Genomic DNA, 16,429 nt, shown 5'->3' on the forward strand with positions numbered 1-16,429 from the left:
CTGGGACCCCCGGGACCCGCCCCTCACTGGGGGGCGCGAAGCAGCGCCGCCATGTTCCTCCGAAGGGACGGCGAGGGCCGGCGGTGTCGGGACGTTTAAAGGGCAAATTAAAGTTATCTGGTGGCTGCGGGGAACGCGATGTCAGAGCATGTGCCTGCTGTATTAATAGCTCGCGGGAGGCACCCGAGGGGACCGAGGGAGCTGTCAGGAATACCTCGGGCTGCAATAACTGTTTGTAGGGGCTGGCGGCGGGCATTGAGGGTGCTGGAGGTGCGGGCTTTGTGTGCATGGCCTCCAGCCTCTGCTGTGTGTGTGCTGCAGGAGGGCGGCGGGCTGACGGGGAGGTGATAGGAGAACCAGAGAATGGCCTGGGTTGAAAAGGACCACAGTAAACATCGAATTTCAGCCCCCCTGCTATGTGCAGGATCACCAGTCAACAGACCAGGCTGCCCAGAGCCACATCCAGCCTGGCCTTGAATGCCTCCAGGGATGGGGCATCCACAGCCTCCTTGGGCAACCTGTGCCAGTGCTGTGGTGTGCACGTGTCTGAGAACTAGAGGAACTAGAAGCAGGTGAGGCCTCTGCGAGGCAAGGACACAGAACCTCTTTGCGTCTGATGCAGTGTGAGCCTGCCAGCCTTGAGGTGTTCAACATCCCAGCGTGCTCCAGAGGCTGCCTTGCCACAGAGGAGGCAGCGTGACCTCCTGCAGCGTGCCCTGGTTTCAACCTGACAAGGTCAGACCCTCTGCATGCACTGCAGTCAGGCCCCCCTGCAGGAAGCACGTGCTTGGGAATGCTCAGGCTGCTTGGCTCACACCCTGTGTGAGGGCTGCAGCAAAACCTTGCCTCTCTTCAGTGTATAGGGAAGCACTTGAGACTCAGATGCAGATTATGTGGCCTTCTTCACGTGTTCCCTCTGGCTGATGTCTGTGCAAGCTTGTGATTCTACCTGGCAACAAGTAGCTGTATGAAAGCCAGTGCAACAGACTGTAAGTGTATACTAAGGAATTTGCTTTAAAACAGTCATCATATGTGGTTCCAGGATGATACTGTACTGAGGAAAGCTGAGGTTAATAAGGTCAGCTTTAATTCAGTAATAAGTATCAATAATTGAAATAGAATTCATCTCAATGTAGGTGCTGAAAGATTGGCTGTTCCATGAAGAGACATTCCCTTCAGGACAGCAAATCTCTTCTCGCTGACGTCTGTGTTCACACAAGGCAATGAAACTAAATTTGATCCCTAGCCTCTCTTGCTCTCTGCTGCTCTCCAGTCTGTTGAGGTAGAGGTCTTTTCTCATGAACTTCAGAAACAGCAGCTTTAACCCTGCGTACCTAAGCCACCATGAGCAAGATGGAGTCTTTCCCCAGTTCTAAGAAATGGGAAGAGAGGTCACCTGAAGAGACCTTTTTTTCCAAGCAAGAGCTGAAAACAGGTGCAAACTGGAAGCACAGGGGACCCCTAAAGTTAGACTGTGAGTTGAGGGGTTCACTGTTTAACAGGCGTAGGTACTCTTGACCTTTGCTTTTTCTTCCTCATGCTTAACTCACCAAGTGTGGTGTCTCCTCTTTTCACAGGAAAGTAAAAATCCTCTTGACACCTCAAGGCTTCTGCTGCTGGTTTCACATGAACCCACGGGATGGCAGTGTTTGCAGTGCTGCCCAGCTGGATGAGGTCTCCTCAGTGCATGCAGGCAGGTGTGTACCAGTGCCCTGCTGGCTGGGGTCAGTGAGTAGCAGCAGGGTGGTACCGGGAGGGCGGGGAGTAGGGCCTGCAGTGGGACTGTGGTGGGGAGTGTCCAGCCCAAAAGGGCCTTAAACCTGCTTCTTCCCCACCCTCTTCATTTTAGCTTGTTTATGTTGCTTTTAATTTTCTCTAAATGAATAATAAGTTTTAATAAAGCTTTTATCATCAAAATTCCAGCTAGTCTTCAAAGTTACTGTTATACATCATTATTCTGTACCACATAAGTTCTTTGGTTAGATACGTATTTCTGTAGCAGTAATGCTATGTATCCTCAGCTGCCAGTATTTAAATAAAGCAATGCACTAAAAGCGAGTAGTCACCTTTTATGCTTCTGATCTCCCTTCCCAGAACCCAGATGCCCAGTCTCAAGGGATATTCAACTTTCATTGTTAACAGTGTTAAAATAATGGGTTAGACCAAGACGTGTGCCTGCTGCTCTGGGTGGTGGGTTTTGATTTATTTTTGCTCCAAATGTCTATTTAGATCTTCCATGTATGTGACAGTCCAGCCTTTTTATTCTACTTGTAGGAGATGAAATGCACTTTGTAAAGGACCTTCTGCTAACTCTACCAGCACTACTGAACAAGGATAGGGATTTCCATCCGATAGCAGACACAAGGGGGAGCACGAGCAGTCTGTAAGACATGCTGACCCACCACCCTCCAGCACAGACAAGCTCTGGGTAAAGTAATGGCAAGATGCCAAAGAAGAAATGTGTTTTCTTTTGTTTTGTTTTCAGAAGAGATTTGTGGGGTTGCAGTAGATTCTCCGTGTCAGATTGGTTTATGTTTGTGGCGAGTTCCTCCTACGTAAGTGGAGAAGCCTGTGAGGGGATGCACAAAATGGCAGTCTGAAAATGTCACCAATATGAAGTGAAGGCTAATCTCATGCTCTGACCCATCAGGCTGGAGACAGGAGCCAGCATTTTCACAACGGGCTGTGCAGGGCTGTGAGACTACAAAGAGTAACTTAGGTCGTGTGTTGGAGAACTGTGAGCTGGTGGAAGGATGCAAAGATGGGGTTTATACAGTAAAGATAGTGGGCTGTATCTACGCAGTATGTTCTAGGTGTGTAAGAGGATTTTAAGACTGCATTTCTCAGACCAGACAGAAAGAAATGTAACTAAAGTGATGAGACCTTGAATCAGGGCACTGTCTGTGTGGACGCATGGGGAAAGCACACCTCAGCCTTAATATGTGGGAATGGAACACCAAGATTTGCAGCTGATACATGAAACTCTAGGGACAAGATGAAAGTTGGAGATGGACACTCAGTGACCAGCTTAGAGAGTAATCCATAGTGATGAATAAAGAAGGCACCATGAAGGATGGAGGATCTGAAGAGAATAAATCTTTTTATTCATTTTTATTTGCTTTCTCTCTCTTTTTTCCCCCCATCTTTTTCAGCTGAAATTCTTGATTACTTGTTTTCTTCACAAACCATTTTCTTCTAAAACTGCTGGGAGCAGAGCTAATCAAGACTCCTGAGTAAAGGTTTTTATTTCACCAGTTGCCTGAATTACTAAAGCATAAGCAAGAACATGTATTCATTTATGTAAAACTGTCCTTAGTCCCAGCATATATATGCATGAAATAAAGAGGTCTGCCAGACAGAACTTCCAGGACTGAGGCGCTTATGTTGAAAGCTGTAACCAAACCAATGAGAAGAGTGGTTGAGATGATCTATAGACATCAGAGCTTATTCTTGCTGCACTGTGAACAAGATATCCTGAGCGGAAGGAATTATTTTAACACCTATCAGAAATGACCTAGGCAAAGCAGAGAGAGATGTAAGGGGTAGGTACTGCGTAGATGACTGTTGCAAAGTTGATTTCATGCTTTAAGTGTCCGTGTCACTGCACAGAATACAGGTGAGTGAAGATGTTTCCACTGCTATTCTGTAACAAGCTGAAAATGCACAGCAGACCATTGTCAAGCTGAAGAATTCTATGCAGCAGTTTTTGACGCTGCTGCCTCTTGTGTGGTTTGATCTAGACAGCCACAGACCTTTGGGCAGTCATGACGGTTGGATTGGTTGATACACAACTGAAAGAGTTTGCAAAGGAATTAAGTAGCTTCTGCATGTCTCCATGGGCCTGACAGGAAGTGATACTGTGTCTTTGCATTGGGTAATGTAGGACCCTCCAGTGGCTTATGAATCTAACCCAAAGCTTAGTGTTTGAACCAGACAAAAGATACCTTCAAAGGAGATGTCTGAGACCAATTTGAAATAGCAAGTGGCGTCCAAGCTGTTTGTGGAGTATTTTACTGCTTCAGAGCTCACTCTGGGAAAGATGCAATTTGAGTCCCAACTCAAAAAATTCCTTTGGATTTCAATTTGCCAAACTGAGCTGGTGTGCAGGATATGAGAGGGAAAAAAATGATGGGGGTGGAAGCAGAAGTCAGGAAATAGATGATGTGGCATGCTGCCTCAGCATGATAAAAACATAATGTGTCTCAGTCATTGCTGGGGTAGCGCTTCTTGGGAATACATTTAGTGCAGGAGCACAAGAAAAGCACTATCTACCTCTGATTCAAAGGAAAAATAAGACTTTTTAGTATTTGATCATAAGTCGGGAGAAATAAATACTGATTACACTAACATTTATTATTATAGACTCTTAAATGTTGCTGTATTGTTTGGAATTGATGTGCCTAGTGTGTACAGTTGTATTATAAGTAAGTATGAATGAGTATATGATGTAAAAGTGTCCTAAGTAGATTTCTCTTTATATCCTCCCCTTTCTCCTCCATTTCTACAACACCCTCATTTCCAGCGAGCAGCAGAGATCTCCTTGGCGCAGCTTAGGGGAAAACTAACCTAAAGCTGTGCACTTTCTCCTACTGGGCACTGCTCAGCAGGGGAGGCTGTTCCTAGCTTCAGCCAGTAGTAATAGGGGCGGCAGGAGGTCTCTTACAGCGGAGGATGTGAAGCATGCATTTGCATAGGCTGCTTTTCCTTGCCTCCCCTCTGCTCTCCAGCAAGCACGGGTTTATTTTAGCATTGGCCTTCTGAAGCAGGATTGTTTTTCCCCTGAATAGGTCAGGCTGGGATAGCGCCAGGATACATGGCCTTCCATAGCTGGGGTGACTCGGGAAGCCGGAGATACCTACTAAGTAGACAGTGCCTCTAACTGCTGGGCCTGTGCCCAATGTCAGAGGAGTATCCTAAAATAACCTTTGTGATAAACGGCGGAGACAGCCCTAGGCAGAGGGACTTTTTCTGAGGCTGGTGTCAAGCCGAAACAGGTTATGGTGCTGCCCTCTGTTGTTGGAATTCAAAAAAGCTCATACAAGGCTATGCTGAAATTCAGGCGAACATTAATAAAACGTGGCTTACAAGCACTTGAGATGAAGTTACAAAGAAAGCTAGAATCACTGATCTAGTAAATGCGTATGTTTGGTGGCCCTGCTACGCAGGGGGGTTGGAACTACATGATCCTTGAGGTCCCTTCCAACCCAGGTCATTCTGTAATCATTCAAGGTCACTCTTTTTTGAGTAAAGGGTGCAGAGAATCGTCTGGAACTTTTCTCCCATAGCTAATTTGTAAACCAGTGTGGAAGCAAAATGAAAGCAGTCTGATATTTCCATCTGAACTGGAGGGAAATCCCATCAAGAAGCATTTCCTAGTCCTAATGTAATGCAACCTTGCCAGACCTGGAGGTGGCTCCAAACCCTTGCACAAATGCAGATATATGTGGCAGCTATTGAAAGCAAACATACTGTCCAGACTCTGTTGTTGATGGTTCTTTCTTATTTAACTAAAGGAGCTCAATTCTATGATAATTCTCAGCGTTGCTTGAGGAATACAAGTGATGGCCCCCTTTCAAAGAGGAAAAAAAAATTCTCACTTTCTGTCTGGTACCAAATACTAGAAAATTGTAGTTGTATTCTGCATTCTCTTCCTGATGGTAAAGGCACTAAATAAAAGCAGAACTGATCCAAAACTGTGACACAGCTGGTGTTGTACAGTGATAAGTAACATCAATCTTGTAAGCAACGTGACAGGTTGTTTTTACAGTGTGCAGAGGTTTGTGTGTTTGTGGTCACTCATTTATGCAGCCACGTCATGGATATTGAAATGAATCAAACCTTCTGTCAAAATGTGTGAGTCAATTAATGATTTTTGGAAGTAGAAGTGGTTGTAACAAATGAGGTGTGAGGCTCATCATTGGCTGCCTCTGCCTTCAGGAGCTAATATTTTGATTTCAGTTGAGGAATACTTTTTCTATAGTCTTGCAACTTCAAATGGCCTGTAAACCTGAGGCCTTTTGTCTTTGTGTTGTAAACAATAATCAGGCCAGTCTAACTCTTGACCCATCCGGTCAAAGATACTGAACCAGTTAAAGGCCCTGTTTAACTTTTCTTTCTGCTTGCTTTGCTCTTCAGTTTTTGGACCATTTACCCACATTTGCCAGATTCTGAAAGCTGATGAGGAAGGAGAGACCCTATACCACTGGCTGGCTGAGATGCTTATTTGTGCAGGCAATATTTGCTCCTCAGCCAGGATGGAAGGGGGAGCTGGTTGACTAGAGCAGTGATCATAATCTTCTCACATGCCAGGTTTTTTGTTTGATGTGTATTTGCTTCCATCATATCTACATCAGCAACAGAAGAAAGAAAGATGAAAAAAAAAAATACATCTGTTTTATGTGTAGTCTCAGTAACTGAAAATATTGGTTGGAAAAAATAAATGGGTAAACTCTGATCATGCTTTGTTTTTTCCTTCTTAGATTTCACAGGGATGGGAGAATCAGTACATCTGCTATGACTGCAATCAAAGCCAGCTTGGCAAAGTTGTTTCAGTCTGATTTCATTCCACTTGGCCACACTCTGCTAAGTGTCTGTCTAATCACATTTATTGTGTTTAATTTGAGAACCATTTGTGGACATAAACTGTTGGTGAAGCTCAAAACAAAGGAAATTCACCTGAGAGAAGAAAGGTCCCGTCTCCTCTTAAGTCAGCATTAGCAGTCATGCAGCCTGCAAAAAGCAAAGTTTCCAGCATGTCCCCTATAGTGAGTTGAAGCTGTTATGCAGGCACAAGCATGAGAATGGCTGGCTGTCTGAGGGGAGGGAAAATGACAGAAGTGACATTACTGGAATAGACATGTCAATTTGTGGCATAGCTGGGTAGTTCTTATGCTGCGGCTGTACTTCATTCTTATATACCCTTCATTAATCTCTTCTACCTCCTCATATTTCCTTCTGAATAACTACTGTCACTGTATGGTCTGAAACTCTTTAGCTTTAGAGCAACTAGATAGAGAAAACTGTATATGGAAAAAGAATGCAAAGGTTCGGTTCTCTGGATTCTGTTAACAAGAATAAGGGGCTTAACTTTTTGCAAAACTACATATAGAAGTTGCTCCTGGATCATGCATTTCAGCATAATATGGATTAGGCAGGTTCCGTTTTTTCTTTGTGGTATTTCTTAACTGATTTGTGGTTAAATCTGAAGCATGTATATTAGGAAGAGGAAAGCTTTCCATACAAGGTTTGCCTTCTGTGGAAAACAAGATGGTATTTTTGGAATGTCCTTGCCGCTAGATGGCAGGGCACACTTGGAATAAAGGAAGCAGCGAACAGGCTGTATTCAGCACTGATTTGTTTTCAGCGTAGAAAACGCCTCATTGAGCTTGTCAAAAGCTTAGTTGGAGTGAGGAGCTGCTGGAGTGTTGGATAGAACTGTAATTGTATCATGACCCCTTGACAGCACTGCCGTACAGTTTTGTTATTTTCTGCAGTACAATAGATATCTTAATTGAATTCCTCAAAGCTCAGCTTAATAAGATAATAAGGAAAAGCTGAGCATTAACTGCAATTAAACTATAAGCCAATGCTGATGAATTTGTTAAAGAAATCTCTGCCCCTCATGCACGTGCCACACTCGCTGTGCCAAATTCTCAGTTACTCAGTCAGTCCTTGAAGTAAATTGCAAAGAGAAGACTGGCTCAAGTGCTGACCTTGGAATCTGGCTTAAAATAGTTTGGACGGGCAGTTTGCTGCAGGTGGCAGATTCAGATAGCATTTATAAGAGTTAGAGTGTGAAATTTTCACACTTTCACATCATTTATGGTAACCCTAATAAGTTCAGTTGAATGAAACTTGCATAGTGGTGCTGAGAAGCAGGGTGTTTATGCTGTTCAGCTGGAGTTGCTATAGTCTTCAGGATATGAAGGTGAAAAAGTTATGTGTGTTAACTGATGCAAAATATTTAGGTCTGTCTGGACAAATAAGGTGGAACGCTCCTCTATTTTCATGTGGACCATTGCACATTGGCAAGTAGAAATGAGCTCACTGAGATCAGGTCTATGTCTTTTAAAAATCATAGAATCAAAGATCAAGTCTAACTCCCTCGGTGTTTCTTCATAGGAGAGGTGCTCCAGCCCTCTGATCATCCCTATGACCTTCCTTTCGACCCACTCCAGGAGCTTCACATCATTCCTGTACTGGGGGCCCCAGATCTGGACTCAGTACTCCAGATGGGACCTCACGAGGGCAGAGTAGTGAGGTACAGTCCTTTTCCTCTCCCCGCTGGCTGCTTCTCTTTTGATGCATCCCAGGATGCTGTTGTTCTGGGCTGCAAGTGCACACTGCTGGCTCATGTTTAGTGTTTTATCAACCAGCACTCTCAAATCCATCAATTTGGTGGGCTCCCACTCAGATGTAATGGCTGTGCACCTAATAACTGCCTGTTCTTTCTCAGGAATTGCATATACCTTGCCTTGCTTCGTTCCCTGAATAGATACTTTGACAACTCACTGAAATACTGGTTGAATTTCCCAATGTACCTTATCTACCTCTCTGTTCCTTTGATTTAAGGTGTGAGATGCCTTAATTTGAGGATACTGCAGATGTTAAACGTATGATAAAATGGAAATAAGAGTTTCCCAGTCTGTATGTGCAAATGTAGGTATTGGTACAACAAACCACATGTGGCTTTTTTTGCAGGTGCTCCCTTTGCCAGGATTCTGGGCTTCCTGCCAAAGCATTTTCTCTCAACCTCACTGTTAACCAGTCCCTTGCATTTTGCATCAGCTTCTGTCTAAATAGGCTTAGCCCTCCAGTTAATAGATATCTTTTTCTCAAGTCCTGCCCATTGCACCTGCCTTTGAAAATGTGCCCTAGAGAACTCAGTGATTCGTCTGTTGTGTGCTGTTGCTGTTTGGTTAAATCATTGCTTAGTTTCAGGTGGCTGCATTTGCATGCTGGAGCACTTGATCCTCCTGTTTACTGCTTTTGTATATCTTGGATATGTTTGTAAAGCTTGAGGGGAAGTTCAGAATGAAAAGTATAATATCAGTGTTTGGGATAACAAATGGTATAGGCCATACACTCTCTTCATTCAATGCTTTTTCTGTTTCCACATCAGTGAGCACGTTGGATGTAATGTAGTCACAGCATGCTTCCAGAAATCCTGAGATCAGTAATGTAAAATAGGTCTTTGGAATTTTAATAATGGAGAAAATGTCAGTATGCAAAGTTGGTGCAGCGCTGTTCCTCCCTTCCCCCAGTTTTACTCCTTTAGATCAGTCAATGTATTTTTGGATTTTTTGGATACAATAAGTGGGAATGATGCACCCTCTGGAACCCTGTATTGATTCCCACTTTGTTTCAGTAGGATTTACGACCCCACATATCAGATGTACACAGGCATACTTATAGAGCTTCAGGATCAGCTCCCATCTCCCTAAATGTGTCTGAGGAACTTGGAGTCCTTCAACATTGACATGGCTTTGACATCTAAGAGAGACTGTGGCACCCAGAGATCACTGAGTTCTTTCTGGACAGCTGTTTTTCCCCAGCTAGGTTCAAGGAGGAGTCATGTGTGACCAGCAGAGCTGCAATCAGAACGGTTTGAAGGCTGTTAAGTAATACCAATGATAAGCAGCAAAGCATCCACGAGGGCATGATTCTGATCCATCCTCCTGGTAGAAATGTCATTATTATTTAGTTCATTAAATTCTGTTGGCATTTTTCTTATAAAATATACTTGTACACTGTTGGTAGTATACCTGGTGTTTATGCAGTGGCTCCATGAGTGTAAAAGAATCCATCCTGGCAGCTGACAGTTCAGTAGCTTTCTTGAGCATTACATTTAGCCAAGCCTTTTTTCCAGTCTTCTCCATGTTTATCTTGATATGGAGAACATGTTGAGACATTCTTACGAAAGAAATGATTAGGAGCCCTCACTGCAATAGGCACAGTGCTGTGGTTCGTTCCATGTTACTGAAAGGCTTATCTAGCTCAGGCTATCAGCATCTCTAAGAGAAATTAAATGAGCAATTACCCAGAGCTCTGCTGAACCCATAGAACTGAGAAATATTCTCAGTAACGGGTCGTGACAAAATTGGATTCGATACCGAGAAAATCGCTACTCGTTTTCCTATCAAGATGGTTGGTTGGTTGGTTTTTCGTTTGGTTATTAGGAGAAATGACAAAAAAGAACAATATTAGCCAGCATCCAGAGAGAGGCCGTCCTAACTAGTTATTGAGAAGTTATTTATTTGCAGCTACAGGTAGTGGAGTGATTGTGAATTTCTCCCTCCGGGGTTTACAAAAGCTCTTGTACAAGGCAGATGAAGTTGCCAGAAGTGGGGCCTTTCTTTGATAGTTTTACTCTAAACGAGGACAAAGTGGATAAGATCCATTTCTCAGATCTTTTTGGCTGCTTTTTAGACCCCAGCAATTCTTGTTTTTAATTCCAGAACGTCACAGTGTTCAAAAAGTTAGTTTTGCTTTTTGAACAGGTAGTGAGTTTGCTGCTATCTCACCCATTTGAAGATACTCATGTGGAATATAAAAAATGCACTTTCTTTCCCCAGACACATTCTTGCACTATACAAAATCACTAATGTTGTATAAAGTGCTGCTCTTGTTCTTCCTTGGATCTCATGTGTTATTTTATGTGGAACCTGCCTATATTTCTTTGTGAATATGACTATACACAGAGAAGTGATAAATGAGCAATGGTCAATCCATCTGTTTTAGTTGCCTACCTGCAAGGTGGCCAGTTTACACGTTGGTTCTCAGCATAGCTTCTCAACTGCTTATGCCTATTATACAGCCCTTAATTCTTTCTGGCATGTCATCCCTTGAAGCAAATGATAGAGAGGCAGATTAGGAGATAGCAACAGGAGATTTTGTCCATTGATTACATGTGCAAGTAGCTAATCTTTAGTGCACCCGTACAATGTTCTTTAGCCCCAGAACAGTTATGGATTCCTGAGAATCTGTTCTTACTGAAACTCCCCAGCCAAACTGGATTTTCTGTTCTTCATAAGGAAAAAATGCAGTGGGTTTACTTTGGTTATGTGTGTTTTTGTTGGCAGAATACAAGCTTTCATAAGTGCACGTGTGTAAATGAATGAAGAATGTAGACAAGCAAAGTTGAAAGGCAGTAAAATAAGTACAGTCAGCTGAGGGCAGACACAAAAGCAGCTCTATCTGCCCTCAGCAGACTTGCTACAGCCTAGAGCAGGATAAATGAGCCATTTGCCATGCTCCAAACCTGGGAGTCAGAAATCCCCATAAGAAGCTGCTGTGGCACTCTAACGGAAGGATTTCTTGAGTTACATAAAGTGGGAAAGCAAGGCGATGAAACCAAAACAAGAAGTAAATGCTATGTTTTGTGTACCCTTTCACTGCCTTGCCAAAACCAGGATGTATCTCTCCATAAGTCAGCTGACTTTTATCAGCTTTGCAAGATGATGAATGGATGCCTTGGCTCTTTATTATTGCTTAAGTCATTCCTGTTTATGCCAGTATTTCAAGGATTATGTTTTGATTGTTCCGGAGAGGTGAAAACACTTTCTTGCTGGTGAATAAACACTGACACTTTTAAATATTTGTATGCAAAATGTCTTTAAAGCCATTATGAAATGCTTTCCAAAAGCACTAAGAAGCTGTTTCTCGAAAAGACAGTTTTTCTCTCCATTTTCTTTCATGCTAAACAGTCCAAATGAAAAGCCTTTCAGAGTTAACTAGTTTAAGCAATACCAGTGTTTTAGTGTAATGAATAACTTTTTTATAGAGGACAATTGCACACAGCTCAATATGCTAGTATTTCTATTTCTGTGCCTCACCAATGCCGGGACTCTCGGGTAGAATTTCTTTCTTTGAGAAAGCTGAGGCGATCAAAACCCTGATTAACCTCTGATATTCACGTGGTGCTCTTGATCTTGAGGACCAAAGCAGTAACAAAGAGTTAATGGCAGCCATATGCTCAGGGTATTGTGGGTACTGTTGACCCAAATGTGAACTCCGCCAGCTAGTGCTGCTAACTGCTGTTTGTTTCAGGTTTGGCGGAGATTACTGATGAAGAGTTTGAGCTGCTACTTGACAGAATCCCCCTTGATGAAGATGGAAATGTCAGATACCCCCAGTTCATGGACAGGTTTGATTCCTGGTATGCAGCGTATGCATTTTATTTCTCATTTGTGAGTAGAAATATTTTTAATCTAAGAGGCTCACGTAACATTTGCAAACTGATTCTCATTTCTTAAATATGCTTCTTTATGATATATTTCTTGCACGGAGAATGCTGATTGCATTTAAAATTAGCTGATGTTATGGGTATGTATTGTTTATTATCTAGTTTCTCTTGAAACACCATTTATGTGTTTTGGAGGACTTCAGAGTCATGTAATGTATCCTCACGCTTCCTGAAGGCTGGAAAATATGACAAACTTCTACATAAATCATTTCCCAAATCGTTTTCCAAGTAATCATTTCCAAAAAAAAAAAAATAAAATGGTAATACATGTACTTGATGCAGTTCTAAGAAGTTGAAGCATTTACAGACCCTATATATAATCTGAAGTTGTTTTGAAAAGGTGATGTTGCTTAATAGGAGCTCTACTCAGCCTCCAAGGCCTAGATATGCATGAGAGTTTAATTAAAATAAAGAAATATTGGGCCAAGTAGAGATACTCTATAATTTTCCAAAAACAAAGACTCTGTTCCCCAGACAGTTGTGCTATTAACAGAGTAGATGCCAGTGACATTGCATGAGGTGAGTGCAAGTCTCTTGTAGAATCTGGGACTGGAGAAATCCATCCCACCCTCTTACATGCATACATAGCTTTTAGTCTGCTTAAAGGTAATGCAAATGTTATTGAGTTACGTTGCAGACAAGGGTGTATCTTCTGTGTAGTCTGCATACATGCATGAAGGATAGGTAGAAGACTGAGTTCACTGTACTGAAATGACATGAGGTAGTTCCTGCACTTCAGGTGACAACTGCACATTGCAAAGCTGATAAAAGTGTTTCTTCCTGTTCCACTAGCTGCTTTTTCTTTCGTTGTCCTCATCATCCTGCTTTAGGAAGCTTTGAGGTTAAATTTAGTTGTCCACGTGTTTTAACACAGTACTGTCAAATAGGATACAGGATTCACAAGATTTATATGTCCTTCTGGAATGATATCCTCTAGGTAATCTCTAAAAGTGTCTCAAATGATCCTTGAAAGTCTTTGGGTAGCTTCCTGTTTTTTCTCATACTTTCCCTGTCAAGGCCTCCTCTCCATTTCTCTCTTTAGTAGTCTTCTGAATGGGTTGTACCTATCCTGGATTTGGTTGTGCTTGAATTTCTGTGAAGTTTTTCAGCTCCAGGAATATAGCCTGTTTCTCTTGTGGTAAAGATATAAATAGGCAATAAAGATCCTCTAGCAAAACTGACCAAATTATGAGAAATCAAAAGCTTCAGAAATAAGATACAGAGAGGCACAACACTGGACCTTCTTTCTCTTTCTGTGCACTCTGCTGCAGCAACCCTTTCTCTGAGCTTCCTGCTTTTCTTTCTCATGCACAGGTTACTTCAGCTGTTGTGACCAAGTAAATTCTGAGATCAAGAGAAGCCAATGTCCCTAAAAGAAGCAATGTTCTTCTTAGCAAGTGCTTGGAGTGCATCTGTAAGAACACACACAGCTATTTATAGCCCCTCAGGAGACCTATGACTGAGCCCATATTTCAATATTATGAAGCTGTGCTATGTAGTATTGACCAGTAGTTAACATGCAGAGTTGTATCTAGCATTCTTTTCAATCAGGGAGCAAACAGCACTGTTATCTGTAGAGACATGTAGGAATCCTAATTGGTACTAACCTAACTCTGCCAGCGTCAAGACCTTTGCAATGCTGGCTGAGCTTGATACAGGCTGTATGACATCTACCAGAGAACTGTATACAATATCCAGAACTTTGCTGCTGAATTAATTAAAGCACTTGGTCCTTCTACATTAAACAGTGAAGGAAGGAATGTGCAGTAACTGGAAGTTTAAAGCTGCCTGTTATAAATGAGAGTGTACTAGGCAGAGACCTTGGATGCATAGCTTACATTTGCAATAGAAAGTGTAGAAAAATATCATAAGGCTATGAAAGCTCTTTTTCCTCTGATATCTTCCCACAAAAAAAAATGACCTGAGAAGCTGAGCTACCATCCATTGCCATCTCTTGCCATATCTCATACAAATAGATCTCTACTTTTCAGAATCTCTTTAAATCTGAATGATTGACTACAGACGTTGAGTTTTGTGCATGTCTTGTGTGACTCCCGTACTATCAGATGCCACCAAAAACGGCATTTAGTTAAATAAAACCAGCAGCAGCTAGCCTCTATACTAGAAGACTCTCAAGCATACAAACACTGCCAGGCCCAAAGGTAGACTGTATAGAACAAAGAGGATGAGTATTTTAAGAAGTGGCCTGTCTTGGTTGCAGGCAAAAGAACGGGTAGATTAGAAACCCAGAATAAGGTGGGACAGAGAGGGGCTAGAGTAGCTGTGTCTTTTGTTACAGTAGAGGGAATAACACCTGATCATGGAGCAATTAAGTGCTGCAGTCAATTTTTGAACTTAATCAGTCCCATTTCCAAGTCACCCTTCAGAAAGCACTCAATCTAGCAATTTCAAAGATTATTATCATGCCTGAACTTGTTGCCTAGAAATAATTACTGTTTATACAGAAATCATTGTACCTTCCATGGCACAATTCTGTATTTGAACACGATCCAAGGAAATAATTATACATGCTCTTCGGGAATATTGTTGCTCAAGTTGAGTGGGAGAGAGTGTATAAGCCTCACAGCATGGCTTAGGTAACAGCTCTTTATTTGCTTCATGTTGAGAGCTGGGGACCAGATAATTTTCTCAGATTGCTTTGATGTTAATATGGGGTAACTTCATTTACTTCAGTGCAAAGCTAGAGTGTAACTGAGATCAGAATGTAAGACTGAGGCACGGTAATTTTCACTTTCATCACCTACTTCCCAGTATCTTTTCTCCTATTAAAACAAATGTTTCTTGCAGGTTTTGTCTCAGATTCTCTACTGTATGTAGTGGGCTGGCCCTAGCCAGCAGCCATATTCCTACCCATCTGCTCATTAAAATGGCAGTGAAGCTGTTTTATTTACTAAAATAATAATTTAATTGGAAATTTGATTTTCTATATGTATTATTTATCTTCAAAAAAGGTATCATTTTGGTTGGAAGGTTACGCTGTGAAAGAACTAAGTTTGGTTAAAAAATGGCTGTATATTGACTTGAGATGGCTTCCCTTTGCACAGAGTCCACCATTTCCTCCATCCCTCCCTTGTTATCCACTCAGGTAGGCCCAAAACAAACCATAAAGATACAGAGTGAGCTGTAGGAGACTCGGCACCTGAACCATGTTCTCAATCTCATAGATATTAACAGGAAAAGAGCTGAAAGATTTGCCTTGAGTGGAAGAAAAAGTTTCTGAGCCTAAAGGAATAGAATCAGTGAGGATGATATGGAAACCTTTGCCCACAGTCATAGATGGACAATGCAGAATTTAATGTAAGTATGGCAAAATGTATCTTCTTTCTCTATAATTACATTTTACGCTAGTGGTGATGATAAGTGGATTAATGAAGACTAAATTTATTCAGAATCTGCAATGAGTATATCAGACATAAGACAAATTTTGAAAGAAAAATATTCTATATATTACCATTGAAAGATTAGAAAAGGTTTATGCACTCAAAGTCGGTTTGTTTTCTCCTACTGTTTAGTTGACCTTATCAAAGTTATCTGTAGACCATGTCACCATATTACCCAAATGCTGTAATAGGTGTACATTTGATATTCATGGTGCACACTGTAGACTTAATTAGCCATGAGGTAGTGACATTTACTGCTCATACATCCCAAGAGAAGGAAGCTACCCTAGAAATCAAATACATCAGTAGCTTGGCTCTTGCTGCCTGATATGCAAATATTTACTGTAGTGGTATCAGGCTGTTGGCATGCACTAGATAGAAGGAAGATGTAACAGCAGAATCAAGCCACCAGCTTCTTTTCCCTTTTAGTGTGTTCACAGAACTAGGATAAAGTTCCAGAAGTGTTCAGTATTAATTAATTCTAATGACAGCAAAAACAGTGGTTAAACCCTCTCCCAGATGTGAAAATCCTAAATAATTTGCCCTGGGAGTTTGTTTGTTTGTTTTTGTTTTAAATTCACATACTATATTAGAGTGCTAAAATATTGTGTGAGCTATTCCTAGATGATTGCTTCATTAGTCACTCTGACATAAGTCACTGTGGTGAAAAGCACAAGTCAGATAACTGCAGAGCCATTATTTTGCCTTGCAGATGAGCTTTTCAAAGGCTGTCTGTTTTGATGTTTTGTAGAGTTCCATAGGTGGCTGCAGCCTATGCCAGATT

The 16,429-nt window shown here is 41.9% G+C and overlaps 2 long non-coding RNA genes across 3 annotated transcripts in view; both read left to right on the forward strand.

Annotated features, from left to right (window-relative positions):
- Positions 1-20: 20 nt before the first annotated feature.
- LOC107313283 lies at positions 21-7,918 on the forward strand. 2 transcript variants are annotated; one of them, XR_004307183.1, is made up of 3 exons: positions 21-1,697; positions 2,275-2,383; positions 2,486-7,918. It is a non-coding gene; the product is annotated as an uncharacterized LOC107313283 (long non-coding RNA). The 2 variants fall into 2 exon arrangements; XR_001554896.2 differs by having other exon boundaries at positions 21-1,474; positions 1,578-1,697; positions 2,275-7,918.
- Positions 7,919-8,060: 142 nt separating this feature from the next.
- The window catches only part of LOC116653429, a 15,201-nt gene continuing 6,832 nt past the window's right edge, over positions 8,061-16,429 (forward strand). Inside the window, exons 1-4 of the long non-coding RNA XR_004307247.1 lie at positions 8,061-8,260; positions 12,049-12,157; positions 15,430-15,562; positions 16,397-16,429. The exon at positions 16,397-16,429 is cut by the window's right edge and continues 129 nt beyond it. This is a non-coding gene — a long non-coding RNA (uncharacterized LOC116653429). The remainder of the gene's footprint in view (positions 8,261-12,048; positions 12,158-15,429; positions 15,563-16,396) is intronic.

The sequence above is a fragment of the Coturnix japonica genome, chromosome 4 (assembly GCF_001577835.2).
Source record: "Coturnix japonica isolate 7356 chromosome 4, Coturnix japonica 2.1, whole genome shotgun sequence".
NCBI lineage: Eukaryota > Metazoa > Chordata > Aves > Galliformes > Phasianidae > Coturnix > Coturnix japonica.